The sequence below is a fragment of the Canis lupus genome, chromosome 2 (genome assembly GCF_003254725.2).
Source record: "Canis lupus dingo isolate Sandy chromosome 2, ASM325472v2, whole genome shotgun sequence".
Classification (NCBI taxonomy): Eukaryota; Metazoa; Chordata; class Mammalia; order Carnivora; family Canidae; genus Canis; species Canis lupus.
In genome coordinates, this window is record NC_064244.1 from 57,346,809 (window position 1) to 57,360,593 (window position 13,785).

At 59.1% G+C, this 13,785-nt stretch overlaps 1 protein-coding gene across 3 annotated transcripts in view; it reads right to left on the reverse strand.

Moving 5' to 3' along the window:
* The window catches only part of ADGRG1 (adhesion G protein-coupled receptor G1), a 37,108-nt gene extending 24,889 nt beyond the window's left edge, over window positions 1-12,219 (reverse strand). The window contains exon 1 of one of the 3 annotated variants that reach the window (XM_025447255.3): window positions 12,101-12,219. The gene's annotated coding sequence lies outside the window, so the exon portion shown is untranslated. Of the gene's footprint in view, window positions 1-3,348; window positions 3,370-5,023; window positions 5,432-12,100 lie in introns of those variants that run through there. The other 2 variants (XM_025447254.3, XM_035713612.2) reach the window with 2 other exon arrangements.
* Window positions 12,220-13,785: the final 1,566 nt, after the last annotated feature.

Consider the following 13,785-nt stretch of genomic DNA (forward strand, 5'->3'; position numbering starts at 1 on the left):
GGATCTCAGCCAAGCAGAGAAGTAACCACAGAGTGCTGCCCGAGGAAACAAGCCTAACTTGATCTCAGGCCTCCCATGGTAGGCCCAAGACAATGTCCAAGAGGGTCAGGCCTTGGGTCACAGAGAGGAGCGGGAGGGAGCCCCACTCTTGAAAGGCTCATGCCAGCAGATCAAGATTCCCCTGGATGGCAGTGTCCAAGGGCCCCACGTGCTCTCTGGGGCCTGGTGCCTTTCCCAACAACGTCATGGGAGCACAAGGCTAATGCTCCTGGATAAACTCACTGTTGCATCCTGAGGTCTCAGTGGTGTCCCAGATCATTGGCAATGACAATATCACTTACTGAGTGTGCCAGGCTCTACACTCAGCACTTAAAATGTAGTGGGCTCATGTAACCTTCTCAAGAGACCATCACCATCCTCGTTTTAAAGATGAGGAAAACAAGGCACAGAGAGGCTAATACACCTGTCCAAGTTCACACAGTTGATGGAGCCGGGACAGAACCAGGCAGCCCCAGAGCCACCACCTTGGGTGGCCTCTCCCAGAAGGACAGCTCCACTGGGTGATGGAAGAGCAAAGGTCTGGGACAGCTCGGCGTGGGGCATTTCTGCCCATGGGGCCCTAAGTCAACAGCCGTCTCAGCTAATCCCCACAGGGTCTCAGAGAGATATTAGAGACTTAGGTATCTTCATCCCCATTTTATAGCCTAAGTAATGAGGCTCTGAGAGCTTGAGCTGCTCGTTCAAGGTCATCTTTCAGGATTTGAACCTAGCTCTAACTTAGCCACCATGTGACCCTGAAGATAAAATCTTCCGTCTGGGTTTAGGGAAGACCTCTAAAAGCTGCGCAATGGGCTAAGCACACATTTTGCACCCAGGGGCTACTCCAGATTCCAGCAACCACCCAGCCCAGGGGTGGTACTCTCATCTCCGTGTAGAGAAGACGTCGAGGTCCAGGCAGGCTACAAGCTTGGGCCCCTGTGGCCGTCTGCTTGAAAGTCAAAGCCAGAGCTTCTGGGCAGGGGGGTGATGTGTGGGCAATGGCCGGAGGAGAGGGCACAGAGGTCTCAGAGATGGCTCGAGTCTCTCATTGTTACCCATCTGGAGTTAGCGTAAGTAGCCCTGAGCCCGGGGAGCCAGGCCGGAGCCATTAGCCGCAGAGCCGCCAGCCTTGCAGGGAGCCAAGCAGGCCTGGCTTCTAGACAGCGAGGCCTCAGCCCCCAAGGCCACCTCCCTGTCACGTAGAGCCCTGTCCAGCGATGCCTAGAAGCTCTGCCAGCTTCCCTGGGGCTCAGCCTTTATCTCTGCCGCCTGGAACTGCCACAAGTACCACAAACTGTCTGAGCCTGAGTCTGCAGCAGCTCAGAAGCCCAATGCCCACCCCACTGACCTTCCCACCAAAGCACAAGTCAGGAGGGAGGGGGAAGGGGTAGGTCCTGCCGGAGCCCAGGTGGCCCCAGCTCTCCCCAGGGGGGAAGCAGGATGAAGGCCCCCCCGCCCCCACCCCAGCACCCTGGGTTGTTACTAGCTGTCTCTGGGACCAAGTGCCTCCACCCACCCGATGCGGAGATCTCAGGATAAAGGCTAACGTCCATCTGTCAGTCCGTCCCTCCGTGGGCCAGGGCTGCTCCAAACACTCTCCTGCATTAACTCCTTAGTGTTCACAACAGCCCTCCGACGTGGACACTGGTGTTACCCACTTTGTCCAGATGAGGAAACCGAGGCTGGCGCCCACGCTCACACCACCAGAGAGGAACACAGCCAGGGCTCTCCCCAGGCAGACCCGCCTTGCTATCCCTGTAGGTCCTGACACCCCGGCAGAGCGCGGGCTTGGGTTTGAGACAAGGGCACATGCTCTCCAGTGCCCAGAACAGAACCCGGCCCAACCCAGGAACCCCCTGCCCCCCGACTGAGGGGGCCAGGGGAGCACAGCAGACAAGATCTGAGACTCTAGAGCCCCAAAGACAAGCAGTTGGTCACCGGTGAGCCTCCCGAGCCCCAGTGTCCTCATCTCTCAAGTGGCCACAGCAGGAGCACCCGCCTGGCAGGAATGAAGGGGTGTGCAAGGCACTGAGCCCAGGGCCCGCCAGGGTCTGAGGCCAGGGGAGGCCCAGGACGTTCTAGCTCAGGCCGAGCCTCCAGGGAGCCAGAGAGAGTCTGGGGCCGGAGGGGCCTGGCCAGGTGCCTCGGCCCACCTATGCCAGGGCAGGCTGGCACCGGGCAGGACCCCCAAACTGTGCGTCTCAAGCTCCTCCCACACCCCCGGCCCCTCCCCTCTCCCCAGCAGTCCAAGCCTCACCCCAGAATCTGCAGGGCTCCCCGAGGGCCTCAAGGAACACCCAGTGAGGCTTGAGGACCCGACTGTGGAGGGCTAGCCTGGAGAGGTGGGGCCTGGCCGCCCCTCCCCTCTGTTGAGGGGCCCCTTTGTGCCAGGCCTGCCCCCTCCCCACCTGCCATCTGCCTGGTCTCTAGGCCCCTGGTTCCCTGAATGCTGGGTTTGCTCACGTGATGCCCCCCATCTGCTGAGAGTCAGAAGGCAGGGTCTGGGGGTGCCGGCCCGCTCAGGCTCCGGGTCGGGGGAGGGGTGGTGCTGGGGCCTGGGGCCGTGCTGCCACATTTCCCCACCTCCCTACCTGCACCCCCGATGCCCCTACTGCCTCCCCCACGCCCTCCCCCAGAGCCCTGCCCCTGCCTCCTCACCCCTGCCATGTAGAAGCCCACCTGTACCTGCATCCCTGGAAGGGGCTCCTCAGCCACCCCCACACGCAGCCCTAGCTGAGGTCAGAGACCTGTGGCCTGGCTCAGCTGGAGTGTGGTCCATGTGGCCCCCTGCATGGCTGTGCCTGCCTCCCCTCCTGTCTTTGCCATGCCAGGCCCGCGAGGAAGGCCATCCTGAAGGCAGGCACACACAGACCCTGCCTCTTTAATCGGCCATCCCTCTGGCAGGGCGGCCACCACCCCTCTGTCCCCACAGCTGTGAAGCTGCCTCCCAAGCACAAGCGATGAGCTCCACAGCCTAGGCTTCGGGCAGCCAGGCCACCCGGCATCACAGCCCACCCCTCACCTCCCCATCCTGTCAGGGTCACAGCCAGGGCACCCAGCCCCCACCCAGCACCCATCTGACCTGGCTGCTGGCCACAATGCCACTCCTCCTCCTGCAGAGCATATTGGTACCTGCCAGCCTGGCAATCCAGGCCATATAAAGTGACCTGTGGCAGGTCTCCAGTGCCATCACCTGCCCCACTTACTGGCTCTCATCATTCCCAAACCTTTTTCATGCGGTTGCCTCTGCCCAAAATAGCCCCCACCCAATCCTCATACATGCGCATCAACCTTTTTACCCCTCCTCACCTGGCTCCAAGTCCAGCCAGGTCCTCCCAGCTCAGAAAGTTCTCTTCCCCTCTACTAGCAAATTATGTCACTCCTCAGCCTCAGATCCTCACTGTCTTGTTTATCTGTCTCCCTGACAAGACAAGGAGGTGTCACAGCCAGGCTGACCAGTGGCCCAGAGCAGTGAAGCCAGCAACAACAGTGCATGCAGCCGGCCTAGCACAGCCTCTCCCCCACAGACCATGCCCGGAGTGGTGTGCTTTACAAGCTGACACTCTTGGGGTTAAGCCCCAAGACCACAGGAGGCAGGGCAGGTATCATAACCCCTACATATCCATTTAGCAGCTGGAACAACTGAGGCCCAGAGAGAGAAGCAAGGCAAGGTGCTCTGACTGAGGTGGGTCTATATCTCAGATCCCCAGGGTCCCTGAAACAAAGGCAGATTAGGTCTGGCCCCAAAATTAGTCCAACCTCTAGACCTTGGCAGGAAAGTTCCCACAGGACCCTGGCCTGGGCTCTGGGGAGCCAACTCAGCAGCTGGTAGCTCTCAAGGGCAGGAGAGGCTTCTTACTCTGTCTCCAACCCTAAGAAAGCAGCTCTGCCCTCAGAGTACCCACGGTGAGGGGGTGGGGGGCTTGGCTCAGAGTCTGGACCACTCATGAGTTCTAAGACACCTTAATTGTCTCACTCTCTGCCCCCACCCCACCCCATCAGGCACACAGAAGGCACTCAAAAAATGTCACATGAATAATTTCCTTGGCCCTCAAGAGCCACAAGGGCTCTTCCGACCCACCCCACCTATGCTAGGCCAGAGCTGCTACAGACAGGATGGAAGTTGGGGTGAGGTGAGAGGTGCCCATCTCAATACATGTCCCCCAACCCTCCTCAGTAAAATGAGCACCAGGCCCTCCTGTGGGGCCACGGGAGACCCCAGCTCAGCCTCACAGGAAGGAGGTTTGGTGGGGAAGAGGGGAGAACAGGAACCAGTAGATGCCCCTCACTGGAACAGGGTGGGCGCTGCAGTAGCACCTGGGGAGAAATTCTATGAGTGCAACCCAATGGAAGCACTGGGACCTGGTGGTTAGTGGGCAGGGGGCTCCAGGCGCAGCTTCTGCTTCCCCATCAGTCTGCCTCTAGTTTCCAGAACTGTCTCTGAGACCCCACAGCTGAGACCATCTCCTACCAAAAGTGGCCTATGTCATGGGAGTCAGACTGCCCCTGGCTCACTTGGGCACCTGGCACCCACACTGGGCATCTGTGGGCAAAGCTGTCCTCAAAAGCACAGTCCTCTGCCAGGGACCCTGGCCCTTCATCCCTAGACTTGATGCATGACCTTGGGTAAGCCACCTGGGAGCCTCCATTCTCCCACCTATGCAGTGGGAGCAGGAGTGGGAAGTGACCTCACAGACCAGAGAGCAGAGCCCAGCTTGCCGGACCTGGGGACTATACCACTCTGCTCCTCAGTTTCTCTTGCTAACAAATGACTAGCGCTCAGAGGGTCCATCCTCTGGCGCCGCGACCCCTTTGAGACACCTCCCTGTCCATCCACCGCCGACTCTGGAGACCCCCGCACAGCAGTGTTTATCCAGCCTGGCTGCCACCAAGAGACCTCCCAATTCCCGGTTCACCAGCACCCCACCCTCCGCCACACACCCCACCCCTCCTCCCTCCCGCCGGCACACCCTCGATCTGGTACCTGGTGCCGGTGGAAGGTCCTGTGCGGGGCCAGGCGGCTGGCAGGCCTTTGCCCCCAGCCGGGGTCGCTGCCCCCAGCCGGCGCGCTGGCGAGCGTGGGAGGCGCGAGCGGGCAGGAGCTGCGGAGGCCGGAGGAGGCCGGCGGCGAGGCGGCTGCGGCGGGTGTGTTGGGGGGACGCCCCCCGCCTGCCCCAGCCGGGCTCCTCCCTCTTCCCTAGCTTGGCTGGGATGACGGGACCTTACGTGAGTCACGGATTTCTCATAGTGGGAGGGGGGCAGGGCCGAGGGAGCTCTGGCGGTGACCCTGGGGGATGCCCATGACTCAGCGCTGGGCAAGGGGGCGCCTGGCCTCACCACCCATCGGCGGGCAGGTGCCCGGCTTCAGGCACAGACAGCCCCGCTGGGGATACCCTGCCTCCCCGCCCTCCATCTGCTGCTTTCCGCCCGGGGCTCTTCTCCCCAAAGTTCCCGCAGAGAAGCCAGGGTTGCCATGGCGACGGGCCCCCACAGATGCTGCCCGCCCCCCCCCTAAGGCCCAGGCGACAACTGCCCCTTCCTGAAGGAGAGTCTAGGCTCCTTGGCAGCAGACAGGAGCCGCCGCTGACGGGCAGAGCGGAAAGCCCTGGAAGGGCCGGGAGTGGGGGTGGGGGGGCGGGGTGTCAAGTGGTTTGGCATGTGGCCAGCCGGGCCATGCACAGCTGACCACCTTGAGCCCTCCTTGAGCCCTCCTTGAGCCTCAGCTGCCACAGCCAAGGGACCCATCATCATGTTCCCTAAGTTTCAACATTCTAGGACTTCAGTTCTAGATTCTGAGGCCCTAGAGGTACATCTACTGGGCCAAAGGGGAAACTGAGGCCCGGGTGAAAAAGAACCATTCCTGGTGCCTCCAAAAGCTCAAAACGAGACACTTGGAAATGGCCCGATGCCCGCATTCTCTTCCGGCTGCTGGCGTCTGTCAGCAGCTCCCTCCCACTGCTAAGACTCATAACCACCCTGGGAGTCGGGAAGCGCCACAAGGCTCATGCTCAGGGCCCGCCCTGCAGAGCTGGAACTCCCTGCCTTCCCTCATCCCTACCCAATTCCCAAGTCAAGGTGCCATAGGAATTTCACAATATAATGAGGGTAAGTGATGACAGCAACAATAATAACAATAATGATGACATTTACTGACCATTTACTGCATCCCAGAATCTTCCCTCCCACCATCACCGCAGCAGCACAGGACAGTGATGAGGAGGAAAACATGTTGCACAGGCCAGTGCCCGGCACGTGATGAGTCCTCACCAAATATTCGCCGTGAATGTGGTGACAGAGAAGGGAGAGCACAAGGTGGAGAAATGCAGCTCAGAGGAGGGAATTCACTTGCCCAAGGTCACACAGTTGGCAAGTGTCAGAGTTGGGATGGAGGCCCAGACGGTCTGGCTCCACATGGCTCTCCTGATCACTCATGAATCCAGCCTCCCCAGACCTCTGGCATGGGGTCTGGACACAACAGATGCTCAGGGCCTATACACCCCTTCTCTCGTGCAGGGATCTGCATTCTAGTAAAGGGACCTGGGAAAGTGCCCTGATGCAACAGGAATGGAAGCAGTCTAAGAGGCCAGGAATCCGCTGTGGGTGAGGTGTACCCCTCATCTGCCTGCACAGATCAAGGGAGGAGGAAGGCAACAAAGCTGATGGTGAGGTGCAGGAAGGCCCCCTGGCCAGAGCTGCCAGTAAGCAGTGCTGTGCCCTCCAAGCTATCAGCCCCCCGGGCGGCTGTGGTCGATGCCCTCAGCAGACAGGCACTATGGGTGCTTGGCCTTCATGTGGCTCATTGTTCTCTCCCGGGTCACCGTGGGCACTTGCTCATTGCCAGGGCTGGAGGGGCCAGTTCATGCAGAGGGGTGAGGGTGGCAGGGACAGCTAGGAAACAAGGGAGTGGAAATGAGTTATCCAAGGATGTGGAGTCCCGGACATGCAGTGTCTCTGAGCAAGTACTACCTCTGAGCCTCAGTTTCTCCAAGATGAGTCCCTCAGGGCCAGGCCAGCTGGTAGCTGGGGCAGCCTCAGCTGTTCCCCCAGGTCCAAGCCAGCAGGAAGCAGTCCCCCCGGCACACACCCCCCACAGAGGGTGCAGACCAGCAGGATGCAGGAGGACTGTTGGAGGCACACTCTCTCTGCAGATGGCAGGGGCACCCCAAGCTGGACCTCTGAGCAAGGGACACAGAATCTGAGCCAGCTGCCACTCAGGCCATGCCAGAAAGGCCTATGTGGTGGATTGGCCAGGGCAGGAGAGAGCTTGCCGAGCTCTGCCTGCCCGGTCACCATCAGGCTTCTCGGAGACCTGCTCTGTGCTGGGCGCTGTGCCAGGCTCCAGGGCAGGGGTAGACAGCAGGCCCACCTGGCCCTCAGTCTGGCTCACATCAGGGTGACACTAAGAGTCAGTTATTGACACTGCAGAGTTCCCAGAGTGCTCTGGGGGTCAAAAATGAGAAACCCCATAAATTCGTATTAATCACAATAGTACCTATTATTAGTACTAATAACAGCACTGATAAGAGATGCTGTGTCCATGGGGCTTACTGTGCAAGATGCTCTGTTTTATGTGGATTGTTCTCATTTCATTCCCCAAAACCTGTGGGCTGGGTCCCACTGGTATTTTGGAGACACAAAGGAATTCAGCAAGAGAATCCTGGTTTGGACTCTAGGGGCTGACGCCAGTCATGTGGATGAGCTGGGTGGAGGGGAAGTCCAGTGGGGCACTGGGGGACATAGAGACAGGGGGAGGAGGAAAGACTTTGGTCCAAGAAACCCGAAGCAGGGCAAGGACCCCTACCCCACATGTGAAGGCCAGGGGGATGAAGAGATATCTGGGAGGCAAGGAAGAGGCTGCCCTTAGGGACAGGGGATTGGGGGTGTCCCTGTGACGTGTGGGGGAGCCTTCTAACAGTCCACTGGAAACATTGCTGGAGCTCAGCGATGAAAGGCTGAGGTCCCCAGAGCCGGGAGGAAGTCACATGCATTACCGGCCAGTGACAAGCCAGAGGCAGGGTGGGGAGTGCTGAAAGGGGAAGGTGCAAAAGGGTTTTCATTTTAAGGGATGGAAGAGCAACTGGAAGCCTGGGCTCTGGGCCCAGGCCAACTGGCTCTCCTGCAGCTCTGCCAGCTGGGTGACTCAGGCGCTGTCTCCCCAGCCATCCACCTTCTCCCCTATCAAGTGGAGAAAACGCCAACACCACAGATAATAATTAATGAGGTCACATGCATAAAGCTCACAGCCTGGGCACGAGTGAGTGCCCCTGATGTACTTGCAAGAGCTCTGCTATTCAGAACAGCCTGAACATGAAACAGAAACAGGACTGCCGGGCAGGTGGGAGCAGATCTGCAACCACACATGGCCCCCAGGACAGGGTAAGAGGACAGAGCTCCATGGGCCCCGCTGTCACAGAGCTGGGGGGAGAGGCCTTTCCCTTCTCCACCTCTCAACCCCCACCCAGGGCACTGTGAGCCAGGCTTGCAGACAGTGAAGAGCTGTGCCTACCTGCAGGAAGGGTCACAGGCAACCATTGCCTGCTTGGAGGTCGGTTTTTATTGGACAAAAGGACTTCAAATCCAGACTTGTCCCTTTGCCTTATAAAGTGGCCTCATAAAGCATCAAGCACCCCATCTGGCACACAGTAGGTAGTCAACAAACATTGGCCAATGTCGCTGCAGTTATCATAAAGTCAACACCGATGGGGCATCTAGGTGGCTCAGTGGTTGAGTGTCTGCCTTTGGCTCAGGTCATGATCCCGGGGTCCTAGGATCGAGTCCTGCATCAGGCTCCCTGTAGGGAGCCTGCTTCTCCCTCTGTCTTTGTCTTTGTGTCTGTGTCTCTCATGAATAAATAAATAAAATATTAAAAAAAAATAAAGTCAACACAGATGCCAAAGGCCTGGCACTCCACCATTTGCAAAGGCCTCTCACATCCAGCATCTCCTCTACAAGAGAATGATGATTGTTCCCATTTAACAGAGATGAAAACTGAGGCTGAGAAAGAGAAGTTTCCCAAAGCCTCACAGTACGTCAGTACCAGAGCCAGGACTTGAACCTGGGTCCTGGGATCCAGACCACATGCTTTGCAGCCGGTTCTCCCAGACACTTTCCTGTTTGTTCCCGTGGGAAAGCCTCCTGGCCACAGGCGCGGGGGCAGCTGTAGCCTCATGATAACACCACCTCCCGTCACAGCCGCCCCAGGGCCCAGCATGGATGGCATTGCCCATGTGACTCAGCCACTCTCACAAAGGGAGCTGTGTGCCCTGTGCCTGCCTCCCCCACCCACCGTTCTTCCCCCAGCTGGAGAAGGAACAGGGAGCCTGACATACCTAAGACTTGGGAGAGCATGGGGCACCGTGGGCCGTTAAAATGGACAAGTCTAATGGAGATTCAAGCCCAGGCTTGGGGTACAAGAGGTTAGTGCCAACTGCAAGGATAGACTGCAAGGCCAGGCAAACAGGAGGGCAGAGACCGTGCAGGTCCATCCCCGTTTTTTTGAGACCTTATTAGGAGCTCCAAGAACAGACTGGATCCAGTTGGCTCCCTTGAGGGTGGAGCTGAGCGGGTGCCCAGCCCACATTCACCTGCCTCAGATTTCAAAAGCTCTGGAGCTTGTGGTCAGGGAAAAGACACTCCCCAATTGCCTCTACACCTGTCCCAGCACTGCTTTCTCTCCACCCCTTCCCCCTTAAGGTCTGAGACTCATGGCTCATGCACCCCTATTGAGTGCTGTGTGCCAGGCAAGTGACTTTCGTTTCTCCCCCATGATTCTGCCAAGGAGGCTTTGTCCCATTTGAGGGGGGAGGAAACTGAGGGTCAGAGAGGGAGGGGAGCCAGCCCAAGGTCGCACAGGATTTGAGCCAGAATTTAACTTCAAGGTCCCCTGAAACTCCCTAGTGCCTTCTTCCTAGTCCCAGTGGCATCTTGACCTCATACAAACAAGAAGTGGCCTTGGGCCCAGCACAGACAGGCAGGCAGGCAGACATCCCCCCTGTTCCTATCCTGCTGGGAGGAGGCCACTACAGAATGCAGGTCCTCACAGGGGTCGGGCTGGCTGGGATCCAAGGATCACCCCTGCTGACCTCCTCAGGAGGTAGGCACACCTGGGTGCCCAGCTGCCTGAGACAGAAGGTAGACAGAGCTGCCGCCCCCTCTTTCCCAGCATGACGGAATGTCTGACCTCAGCCCAGCCCCTGACGGCGGCACTTGGCAGGAGGCTTGACTCCAGCCAGAACAGGCCTGGAAGGTCATTCTGGCCACGTTCTTGCCTCTCAGCCGTTAGAAGCCCCCCCCCCCCCCCCCCCCCGAGCCCAGGGCAAGGATGGGCTCTCCCAAGATGAACCAGAAGCTCTGTCCCCACACCCAGGTCCATGCCGGCCAGCCTGGGCCACTCTTGCCACAGGAAACAAGTGCAGGGACGGGCATCTAGAGGCCTGGGTTCCTCAGGGGAGGCCCTAGCCATTGGTAAACATCAGGCCCCCCTTCGTAGCTCAGGGGGTTGGAGCTAGGTGGGCTGGGCGCTGTCTTCCCACTTGGCCTCTGGCGCCAGCAGGACAGCCCTTCCTCAGAGTGACAGTGGGGAGGGACCACTCCTCCCAAGGGGATCCCGGGTGGGGGAGACCCACTGACTGGGAGACTCCAAACTGCCCTTTGCCCCACTTAGACTCCTCCCAGCATGGTCCCAAAGTCCTTCAAATAGCACCGCAGGGGACCTGACACCACATTGTCCAGCTCTGACTGCCATAGTGTCCCCAGAGCCTAGGGTCTCGGCTTTGGCAGCTGCCGTGTGGCCCACCCCTATTCCTCCACACACACCTCTCGGCGCCCCGCACAGAGCCGTGTGAAGGTGCTGGCCGCCGGAGGCCCACCTGGGCAGAAAGAGGGAGCCTGTTTCCTCACCTGGAACTCCAGCTGCTACCAGTTCTCTTTTTAGCAAAAGAAAGAGCTGGAACTGGACATATTTTGTGGAAAGCCCCAGAGCACCCAGCCTCCTGCCCCGGGAGACACCCCACAACACCCCCCAGAAGCACTGCCTTCTGCACACGCCTGTCTGTCCCAGGAGTCAGGCAGCCGCCGGGGTGTCCCCCTAAGTGCGGGGGCACAGATGGCACAGGAGGCGTAATGGAGCAGCCGCGAGGGCCACTCATTAGCAAGGGCTGTCTAATTAACAGAGGGAACGTGGGGGGCCCATTTTGCTGCCCACACTCCCCGAGGGAGCCAGGCTGGTGGGGCAGAGCTGGCCAGACGCCAGGGCCCTCCCGGCGGCAGGCGCCCACTTGGGGCTGGCTGGCACGTGGGGCTGGAGGACCAGCAGTGTGGGGGCGGGGGGAGCCCGTGCAGCCCGGCTCTGTTTTCACACCAAGGCCCTCGCCCAGCCCCCTCGGGGTACAGACAGGGACACCAGCCAGGGATGGAAGCTCCTGGCCCTGGAGCCCTGGAGGGACAGGCAGGGCTGGGTCTTCTCCTCCGTGATGGCTCTCCCGGTGTCCTCAGCCACCACAGGACTGTCATCACAGGCAGAGTCCTGTGCTGGCCAGACAGGGCAGGCGTGCCCCCAGGCCTGGGCCCTGTCCCCTCCGCTCAGCTGACCAGGGCAGGCTGCCTTTCTCTTCCTTGTCAGGACAAACAGCCTGGGCCAACCTGCTCCCAAACCGGTTTCCCCTGGGATAACAGGAGGAAACAGGCTCTAGGTGCTGGGGGTCGAAACTGGTGGAGGCACCTGGGGCATGTCTCCTGCCTTCCCATCCAAACACTGGGGCTCACAGCCTCACCTTGGTCCTCAACCATACATAGCACCCACCTGCCCCAACTCCACCAAAACGACTACCGTGTTAGTGCGCCCCACCCACGCTCAGAGCAGCAACGGAACCCCAGGACACCCAGGGCCTCCAAATCAGCCCAGAACCCCAAGCAGACCAAGGGCCAGGCCTCCCACATGCCCTCAGGGCGTTGAACTAGACCTGAGAGCCTGCCAGGGTCAAGTGGGCCACGCTGGGAGTCAAACTTTGCTAAATTTTCCTGCCCCGTCCTCCACCATAAACAGGGAGCAGCGGCTTCTTACCTCCGAGTCTGGGTAGACCCCTGGTCGGACTGTCTCCTCCCCTCTACCTCCTCCCAGGGCGCACGGGCACCCAGTCTGAGCTTGTCTGGGCAGGCCGCCCCAGGTAAGGCTCCGCCTGCCTGTCGAGCCATTTCCTGCTGGCTGCCACCTCCCCTCCCATTCCTGGATTTCTCTGCAGGGGCTGCCCTGGCCACTTGGGTGCTGAGTACCCCTTGCCTCAGTCCTCCATGGGATGTTAGCACCTCTGCCAAATGCATGGGCTGCTGGTCCACCCGTGGGCCCTGGATGAGCCTGGAGGAGTCCCTGTTGGAGGTACTGCCCCATATTCCCTCCTGCCGCCTCCCTGAGTTCAGGCCCCACCTGAAGCCTGGGCCCAGGCTTACCTGCTTAGAGGAAAAATAAGTCAGCAGCCCACACCTGGCTGGAGGCTGGCAGTAAAGGGACTGCAGGTGGATGGAGAATGGGGCACCCAGTCTCTACTCTCAGAACATCCAGCCTCCTGCAGGACACAAAGCAGGAACTAAGACAAAAGGACAGGAAGGGGAGCTTCTTCCTCAGGAGGGATTGGGGCAGCTGCTCCAGGTACCCCAGGTGGCGCAGAGGCAAGTGGTCCAGGCAGGCCCTGCCCCACCCAAGAGGCTCCCATGGGGTCCCTGGGCACACCCCATCCAGCCTCCTGGATCACTGGCCTCCAGCCTGGTGCCTGGCCAGCCTCTGCCCAGACCCTTTGGTCTCACCTCAGACCAGTAGTTCTCCAAGCCGGGTCTTTTCAAAGTTCTCACAGTCAGGAACCCTCTCCCCCAGGCGTCTTATGATTCCACCCCGTACCCCCAGTATCCCCAGTATTGAGGCCCAAAACATCACTTCTTCCAAGAGGCCGTCCAGGCATGGATTCATTCAACAAAGTCTATATCCTTTATTTTTTTTTTAATTTTTATTTATTTATGATAGTCACAGAGAGAGAGAGAGAAGCAGAGACACAGGCAGAGGGAGAAGCAGGCTCCATGCACCGGGAGCCCGACGTGGGATTCGATCCCGGGTCTCCAGGATCGCGCCCTGGGCCAAAGGCAGGCGCCAAACCGCTGCGCCACCAGGGATCCCCAAAGTCTATATCCTGTGCCCTGAGAGCCTTCCCTCGCCTCTCCCCACCCCATGTATACCTCCCACAGGCTCCTGGGCACCCCCTTACCTGGGACCCATTTCCAGGGTCAGAATTCTTCCCTTCTTATCTGTGTGCCTGCCAAATCACCAAACCCAAGCCCCAGCACAGGGCCTGGGGCAAAGAAATTCTGGGTGACTGGTGGGTGACGGAGGAAATGTGGGGAGATGAAATGGTTGATGGGCAGGTGGGAAGCCAGACAGGTGATGGACTTGGCCACACATTTAGCACATGCTTATTGAGGGCAATAAGCATGTGCTAAATTGAGGGCATGCTTATTGCATGCTGGGCAATAGGAGCTATAGCAGTGAACAGAACGCAAAAATCTCTGCTCTCTTAGAGCTGGAGAGGGAGATAGAGAATTAATTAATAAGCCAATAAATATGAACTACATCCGGTGGTAAGAACTATGGAGCAACGTCAAACAGGTGGAAGGGAAAGAAAAGAGAGGGCTTGGTTTCAATTCTCTCTGAGCACAGACTGGATGCAGCAAGGGAAGCAGACTGCGCAATGTTTGGAGTGAGGG